This window comes from Galeopterus variegatus, unplaced genomic scaffold (assembly GCF_000696425.1).
Source record: "Galeopterus variegatus unplaced genomic scaffold, G_variegatus-3.0.2 Scaffold274, whole genome shotgun sequence".
Taxonomy (NCBI): Eukaryota; Metazoa; Chordata; class Mammalia; order Dermoptera; family Cynocephalidae; genus Galeopterus; species Galeopterus variegatus.
The window spans coordinates 436,126-444,807 of NW_007726385.1; positions in this window are offsets into that span (position 1 = coordinate 436,126).

Genomic DNA, 8,682 nt, shown 5'->3' on the forward strand with positions numbered 1-8,682 from the left:
GAGAAGAAGCGAGAACGGGCGGCCCCGCCCTCCCTCCTGCCGCCTGGGACGTGCGCGCTCGCCCCGACCTCACCTTGTTGGAGGTGGAGGACGGGCATGACAGCGCTCAGGGGTGGTGGAGTCGGGCTGACCTCGGCTCCAGCCTGGGTCCTGTGGGCCTGCCCCTCGCGTGGCCTCAGCTTTTCCTCTGTAAAATGGGGTTGCTGTGAGTACGAAAGAGGTCGAGTCTGTAGGCAGATCTAGGACCCTCTGTCAGGCCTCCCTCTTCTCGGTTTGCTAAGATCTTAAACAGGGGCACACAGGCCAGGAGAGACCCCAGAGGGCCGAGAGACAGGAAGGGTGGAGGGTGAAGTCCCTCTGGTGGGCAGGAGTCCTCCCAGGGCTGTGTGGCCTGAGCAGGTCAGCCACCCTCTTCTGGGTGTGGGTGACTGCATCCATAAGAGTGGACCTGATGAGCTGAGGACCCTTACCACCCCCTCCTTAACCCCCATAACCCCCCTACTCGAGACTCCATCTGTGCCTAAACAAGTGGCCTCCTACCACCCACATCTCCTACCACAGATAGTCAAAGAGGCTTTTCCATGATGAAAATCTGTCACCCCCCTGTTTAAGATCCTCCCATGGCCCCCCAAGCTCCTCACCATAACTCCCAGGGCAAGGCAGTCCTTTGAGACTCAAAATGTGGCCCAAGGACCAGCATCATTGCTATCACCTACTGGGAATGCAGAATCTCAGGCCCCACACCAGACCTGCTGGGGTGAATCAGGATCTGCGGTTAAACAGGATCCCCAGGTGATCCGTGCGCACATGAAAGTTTTCGAGGCACTGATCTAAACCTCGCCGTGAGGGGAGGCGCTGTTCTTTTTTTTTTTTCCTTTTTGTCTTTTTTCGTGACCAGCAACGGATCGCAACCCTCAGTGTCGTGCCCGTACCGGACCGGGACCGGCCACGGGATCGCAACCCTCGGTGTTGCGCCCGCACCTCGCTCAGCCAGTGAGCGGCAGGTCTGTATGTGGGATCCGAACCCTCGGCGGCAGCGCCGCCGCGCTCTCAAGCGGCGCACTGTAGCAGTGCGCCACCAGGCCGGCCCGGAGGCGCTGTTCTTACTCTCATTTCATACGTAGGGAAACAAGCACAGAGAGGTTAAGTAATCTGCTTAAGTCACACAGACACTATGTAGTCCTGGAGCCTGGATTCCAACACACAGTCTGACTCAGGGTTCATGCAATTAAGTCATTACATTCCACTGTGGGTTGCCATGACAGGTGATGAGCTCCCTGTCATGAAAGGTGGGTGAGCAGCAGGCGATTTGTCAGGGATTCAGCAGCAGGGATTCCTGCCCTGGAGGAAGGTTGTAATACAATAGCCACGAAGTATTGACATTCTCCACGCCAGGCCTGGTCAGACATGTTCCTCAGGTTCTATCCGTTTAGCCTCAACAGGTACCCTATAAAGCAGGCTTTAGAGCCTCACTTTGCAGGTGATGGACCTTGAGGCCCAGGAAGGTGAGGTGCAGGGAGCAAGTCCCTCTGAGAGGAGGAGCCAGGCACTCGTCTCTGGGCTGTGGCAGGTTCTGAAAGAGCCTTTCTGTTCCACACTCCCCACGGCCCCCCCAACCTGCCCAGATGCCTCCCCTCCAGCCGGAGCCCAGAGAAGGCGGTGGCTATTTAAATCCCTCAGGTGTGGCTGTCTTTCTCTCTGCCCAACCAGCTGGCATTTCCTTCTCAGCGCCCACCTCCTCCCTAAGCCAGGGAAAAGCACGTGCATTTGCCATTTGGTGAAACATCTGTCCTCCTGGGAAGCAGCCCCAACTGTTGGGGCGGGGGCTGGAACGAGGTTGAAATCCTCCCTTTCCCTTTATTTCTCCCAGGAGACCACAGGGGAACTGGCCAAGGCCAGGGGACATCTGAGAAGTGATCACCATGGCAGTGGAGGGGAAAGAACCCAGGCTGGATGGCCCTGGGGCATAGACCTTGTCCTGTGCCTGCCACTGTGGCCTTGAGCCTGCCCTGTCCCCTCTCTGGGCCTCAACTTTCCCATCCGTTAAATGGAAATAATGAAGATACAAGATTTGCTGACTGCTTCTCTGGTGCTCCGTCTATCTTGTCTTCCTGATCTGTCAATGAAACTGATACTATGTCCTCATTTTACAGATGAGGAAATTGAGGCTCCCATTTGCCTCTTGCTCCCCCAGGTCACATAGACCTCATCGCCCCAAAATTCTGCCACTCTCTTCTTAGTAACTAACCCTGCCTCTTTCATTCCCACCCCATCTCCGATGAGGAGCATTTTTCAAAGCAACCGTAGAGAAAAGCGGGAATCCCCTACTCATTTAAAACACTTGGCGCCAGCCCATGTCAGCATTCCAGCCACCAGCACCACCATTCACTGTCCCTGAAGTGGTGCATCTGGGCAAGTCCCTCACGCCTATGAGCCTCAATTTCCTGACACCCAAAAATATGCCTGCTGTAGGAATGCCACCGAGGGGAAGCCAAGAGGAAAACTTCCTTCAGCTCCAAGGGCGAGGACTGTTTTCTTCTCATTAGCAAAGCAAATTGTATGTTCAAAGATTTATGGAAGAGAGGATGGGGGAGTTGCTCAGTTATAGGGAAAAAAAGTGTATATATCAATTTTTTCCCTTGCTGGCCCTAGCCTTTTGTTACATTTTGTTACAGTGGTCCTGCCACTATGGAATATCCTGCAAACTGCCTCAAATCCTGTGTGAAAGGAAATAGGGGTGTAAAGGGAGTATCACGATCCTCCGGACACGCCACCGCTTAATTGGCCCCTCTCGCCAGGCAGGGCCCTGGATGGAAGGGGGAGCCAGGGCCCGGGCTCGCGGGACTCCCTGGAGGTCCCCAAAGGCCACGAAGGAGTTCCTTGGCCTCGGCCAGTGGACGCTGCTTCCTTGGAAAGAATGAACGTTGTCAGGCAGCCCCGAGGTCCCGGCCGAGAGGCGCGGACGGGCCGGTCCCCTAACCGCGCCGGGTGGGCTGGGGGCCGCCTCTCTCTGCCCGCGTTCCGCCCCAGGGGCTTGGTGGGCTCAGGAAGCTCCTTCCCAGCTCAGTATCTTTTGAGCGACACACAGGGCAGGGCCAGCGCGGCCGCATTTTACAGAGCGAGAAGCCAAGGTTCTAAAATCTCTCTTCCAGTTTTGGTTCCGAACCCATTTACTGGACACCAGCGTGTGCCGGGCATCCTGCGGGTGGGACCAGGCGCGGGCTGCTGGAGCGCTCGGCCGCTGCGGCAGGGGGCGCCCGGGCTCGGGCTGGACGTGGCGCCCGGGAGACAGAATCGCTGTGCGTTGAGAGGAGCGGCGAGGGAGGACGAGATAGGAAGGCTTCAGGGAAGCGATGGCCTGGTGGGTTTTGAAGGGTGAGCAGGAGCTTGGTTCAAGGGCAACACCTGGGGCACGAGAGGAGAGTCCTAAGCAGAAGGAGCATGCACAAGGAGCAGAGCTATGACATGGCCCCCCTCCCAGAGCATTTCATGTGCACCGCTCTTGAAAAGAGGCCAACGAAGGAAGAAAGAGGTCATTGTCAAGGTTAGAAAGATGCGTTCGAGCCTCGAGCTCCATCGCCTAGGCGCTGTCCAAACTGAAACAATTTATTTAATCTCGGAGTCATAGTTACACGTCGGGGTGATCTTGCAGGGCTACGTATCTAAAGCACTTTGCAAGGAATAAACCACACGACAAATGGCAGTTCCTCGCCCTTTACAGGAAACCGAGGCCCAAAGAGGGCCCCGCAAAGCCGAGCGCCCGCCTCTGCAGAAGGCGATCCCTCCCTCGCCAGTTTCTCCGGGAGGCGAAGGACTCCTGGGGCGCTGGAAGTGCTCTGTACCTTGATCCGGCCGGTGGTGACACGGATCTTATATATGTATTAAAAATTCATCGATTCGGATCCCCATACCGGCCAGCCACAAAAAAATAAATAAATAAAAAATAAAAATCACCGATCTGCACTCTTAAGACGTATGCATTAGTCTTGGTAAGTTACACCTCAATTTTTTAAAAAGGAAAAAAGGAAAAACGTAATAACCCGGCCCACAAGGCCCCCTCCGCCCGCCGCCGGCGACAGGTGTCCTTCGCGGACCCCGACGCGGCTCCCCGCGAGCGCCGCGCAGGCCCAGCGGCCGGCGCCTGAGTCGTGCGCCGCGCGCCCGGCCCCGCGGGGTTCCCACGGCAACCGCTCGCCGCTCGCCGCGTCTCCAGAGTGACGAGGCGCGAGCGAGGACCCGGAGCCCGGATTAGTGACCTGGAGTCAGGAGCGAGGCTGCAGAGAGGAGGGGAGGGACGAGGCCGCCCTTTGTCCTTGCGCTGGCATTCCGGGGGCATCCTGCAAACACCACTCCCCAGCCCTGACCGCGGCCACAAGCTGGGGCTTGAATACCCCTGGGGGTGGGGTCGGGGAGATGGAGCCCTTGGCTGCTCCCCAATATGTCAGGGCAAATCAGGGGCAAAGCCAGGCCCCGCACCCAGCCTGCTTCCCTGATTGGAGGCATGTAGCGCCGGGTGCTGGCATCTCCTTGGGTTCTGGTTCCGGTTCTGCTAGTAACTTGCTGTGTGGTCTTGAAGTCCCCTCTCTTCTCTGGGTCTCAGAGATGGGGACACCATCATCAATATCTCAGAGGAGCTGTTCAAAGTGTGTGAAATAATCAATGTGTGTAAAAGCAGTTGGTACACTGTAAAGTGCCTTGCACATGTCAAGGACCATCACAGTTGCCACTCTATTGCCATCTTGTCCTCTTCATCACCCCAGCCCCAATGGCAGCCTCGATGACATCCAGCTACACAGTGAACCTGGGTCTTAGAACTCTCCATGTGCAGAGGTTTCAAGTCTGCAGATGACAGTCTCCTCCACTTTGCCCTTCCCAGGGCAGCTCTCCCAGGCACAGAGATCCTTCCAGCCTTAGAGGGGTTCACACAGACACGACCCTCCATCTCCTGCCTGTACATGTCCTTATCCTCTGCCCTGAGGTTGGATTGTAGAAGTTCCCCCACTAAGTGAGGGTGTCTGGAAGCCCCAGGACATGACCCCCTGGCCAGAGCCCATTGGGTAACAGCACCGAATGCCCATTGACTGCTACATGCTGGGCATGTGTCTGGGCAGTTGTGTGTATCTGTGAACGTGTGTGTCCATGTGTCCAGCATGTGTACATCAGGGTATGTAAGGGGTATGCATATCTGAGTATGTGCGAGTAGATGTGTGTATTTATGGCTGTGTGGTATGTGTGTGCAGGTGTGTATTGTGTATTTGCGGCATGTGTGTTTACCCGCGCATCTATTTGTGTCTTGGCTGGTAGGTATGCACATCTAGGGGGGCATGTGGGGTTGTACTTGTGGTGTGCACCAGTGGATATGTGACTGTGCATGTGGGAGTGTGCTGGCAGTCCCGGGTGCAGGGGCTTCTTCTCCCTGACCTCCCCTCGCCTGGGTGACCTTCCCCCAGATGAGGACTGTGGCTAAGGTCACAGGCATGCCCAGGCCAGCTCCTACCCCCTCTACAGATCTGTGGCTGCTCAGGTCTTTGGCCAAGGTGGACACCAGGTGATAGGGTGGGTGGGTGAGCCTGGGGCCAGGGCTCATGTGCCACCCCCTCCCCGCCTGGCCTCCTCCCCTCCCCACAGCAGGAGCAGCAGCGGGAAAGGTTGGCGGAGGGGGGCTATTTTGGGAGCGTCTCCTTAGCAACAGCTGCCACGGCCCGTCTGTGGCGGTTTTTCTATAGGTGCTAAAATATTCCACCCTAGTGACTACTGAGTGCTGGGGGTGGGGGACAGAGGGCGGGAGAGACCCCCTAGTCTTCTGTCTCCAGGGTACAGCCTGCTGGGATGAGTTCTGGCCCTCCGGACCCACTGTCCCTTTCCCTTCTGGACCTTCCCCCTTGGAGCTGCCAGGACTTTAGAGCTCTGAGGCAGGCCAGCTGTGTCCTGATCTGATTTCTAATCTAAGCAGCTGGGCTGCCTCAGTTTGCCTCACCTGCAGAATGGGCCAGCTGGGCTTTAAGGAACTCTCTAGGGCAAAAACCTCTGGATTCTGTGACTCCAGCATTTCGAAGTGGCTTTTCCCTCTCCTACTCAGCTGTCCCATCTGCCTGGCCCAAGTCTCCCTTCTCTGCACTCCTCCCGGCCCTCTGCACAGGTTATCAGAGCCCCTGTGAGACCCAGGAGCTTGAGCAGGCTCCCAGGGTGAGCCAGTTAGTGAGTGCTCTGCTGGCCTGGAATGACCTTTCCCCAGAAACTAGAAGCCGAACCTCGTTCAAATCCTGGCTCAGACACTTGCTTACTCCATGACTGGCTCTGGCCAAGCCGTTTCCCCTCTCTGAGCCTCAGTTCAATTTCCTTGCCTGTGAAGTACGGACAGTTGTAGCCTCAACCTCATGGAGTGTTGTGAGGATCAAATGGGAGAATGGAATGGGCAGGAAGCTTTGGCAAAATGTACGGATGGACGAAGGTTTTAGCGTCATTCCCCATCAACCCTCAGAGCCAATCCCACACTCCCAGAGAGTTGTCCTCAGCCACCCAGGCCATGCCTATGAAGGTCTAGAATAGTGCCAAGCTGACATGCGAGCTCAGTGGGTGCTGGTTCTTTTCACTCCGTCTAGGAGACACTTCACTGTTGGATGAGGACAAAGTCTTCTTGCCCTTTGGGGACTCAGTCCAGACTGTCCCATTATAGATGCAGCCTCTGAGGTCCAGAGAGGACAAGCAACTTGCCCAGGGTCACACTGGTTCTGACACCCAGTCTTTTCCCCAATTCCCTTAAACACACACACACACACACACCAGCAGGCCTCTGCATGCCTGTCTCACATTATCCATCCGCACCCCTCACCTCAAACGGGCTAGAAGCTGCTCAGTGGGCAGTGATGAACTCTTCCTCTAGACACACACACACACACACACACCAGCAGGCCTCTGCATGCCTGTCTCACATTATCCATCTGCACCCCTCACCTCAAACGGGCTAGAAGCTGCTCAGTGGGCAGTGATGAACTCTTCCTCTAGACTTGAATCATCCTCAGAACAGACGCTCAAAGTGGCTATTATCTTTCTCACTTTACATATAAGGAAACCGAGGCCCAGAGAGGAGAGGTGAGCTACCCCGGGTCACGCAGGGTTGAATGGGAGAGGAGGGACTCTCTTTCCTGGGGTCTCTGAACCTCTCCCTGCCCAGAGCTGCCCTTCCTGCCTCTCCCTACCCCTCCCAATCCACCTCCTTACAAGGGATGAGCAGCTGCCCCCAGGCTGCAGCCCAGGCCCAGGAAGTTTACCCTGCTTGTCCCTGAGCCCCCATCCCTTCCTCAGTCTCATGCCCAAACCTGGCATCGGGGGACTGATCCTATGAGAATAGATGCTCTGAATCTACAGACATCCCTGTCTCTATCTCCCCCTCCTCCTGCCCCTCCCTCCTTCCCCTGCGCTCCCAGGGCTGCCACCAAGAGGCCTGCCCAAGAGACCACAGGTCATTGGCCACATTCACATCCTCTTCCAACAATGGAAAGGTGTGACAGGTAGCAGGCACACATCTGGCTGGTTCAGCACTTGGGTTGCTTGCGTCCCCCCATCCATCCACACAGCAGGGGGTCATGAGGTAGACGGGCGTGGAACTAGAACATGCGCTGTGGAGTACGCACAGTGTTGAAGAACACCGAGGGATGCTGCACTTACTGAGCACCTGCTATGAGCGGTGTGTTTCTTGTGCACACACCTCACCTAATCTGTCCCTTTGAGGGGGCTGTTAGGGTCCCCATTTTATAGACCGGTTAAATAAAACACTTGCTCAAGGTCATGTAGCTCCTGAGCACTTTTGAGCCCAGGCTGGCCTGACTCCCAAGCCCACTTAGCAACAATTACATTTATGCCCAGCCTAGGGGCTGGCACGTGGTGGGTGCCCAGTGCTGGTTGAATGAATGAGTGAATGGTGAGTGACTTCTACTGACGGCACCACGAGGAAGTGGCACTGAGGCTGGGCTTGGAGAACAGCAGGATTTCTCTGGCACAGAAGGTGGAAGGGCATTTCAGGCAGGAGGAACAGTGCATGCAGGCACAGAGGTGTGGAGGCATCTGATGTGTTCTGGGATCTGTGCGAATCAAGGTGTATGTGTGAGTATGTGGGGTGTGAGCTAAGGTGGGGCCTGACTGTACACCACACTGGGACTGGATCTTTTTGGGTGGGGAGAGCCCATGGGAAAAGGAAACAGTCACGGTGATGCTTGTGTTGTCGTTCCTGTGCTGGACACATCCCCGGGGGTCAGCTTGGAGGAGGAGCCAGAGGGGATTTCAGATTCAAGCAGTTCTCCACCCAGCTTTAGGGTGCCTTGGTCTCTCGTCTGAACTGGGGCAAGTCAGACATGGCCAGGCTCCCAAGGAAGCCCTTCTGACTGTCTGACTGCAGGTGTTCTCTCATCCTGCCACCCTGGAGGGAGAAGTGCTTCCCCTCCTATCTCCTCAGAGGGCCCAGCAAGCTGGCAGGATGGCCACAGAGGAAGCTGGCTTGCCAGGGTCTGTGGGCTTCTCAGACAGTCCAGAGAGTGGGGCCCAGACCTGGGGCACAGTGGCAGAGGTGTAGGGGAGGAAAAGGGCACCAGTCATCCCTTATTAAGACAGCGTGTGACAACAGAGAACAAGTGACTGGGGTTTGGTCTGGCTCTGCCACGTCTGGGTGACCTTGGGCGAGGTTCT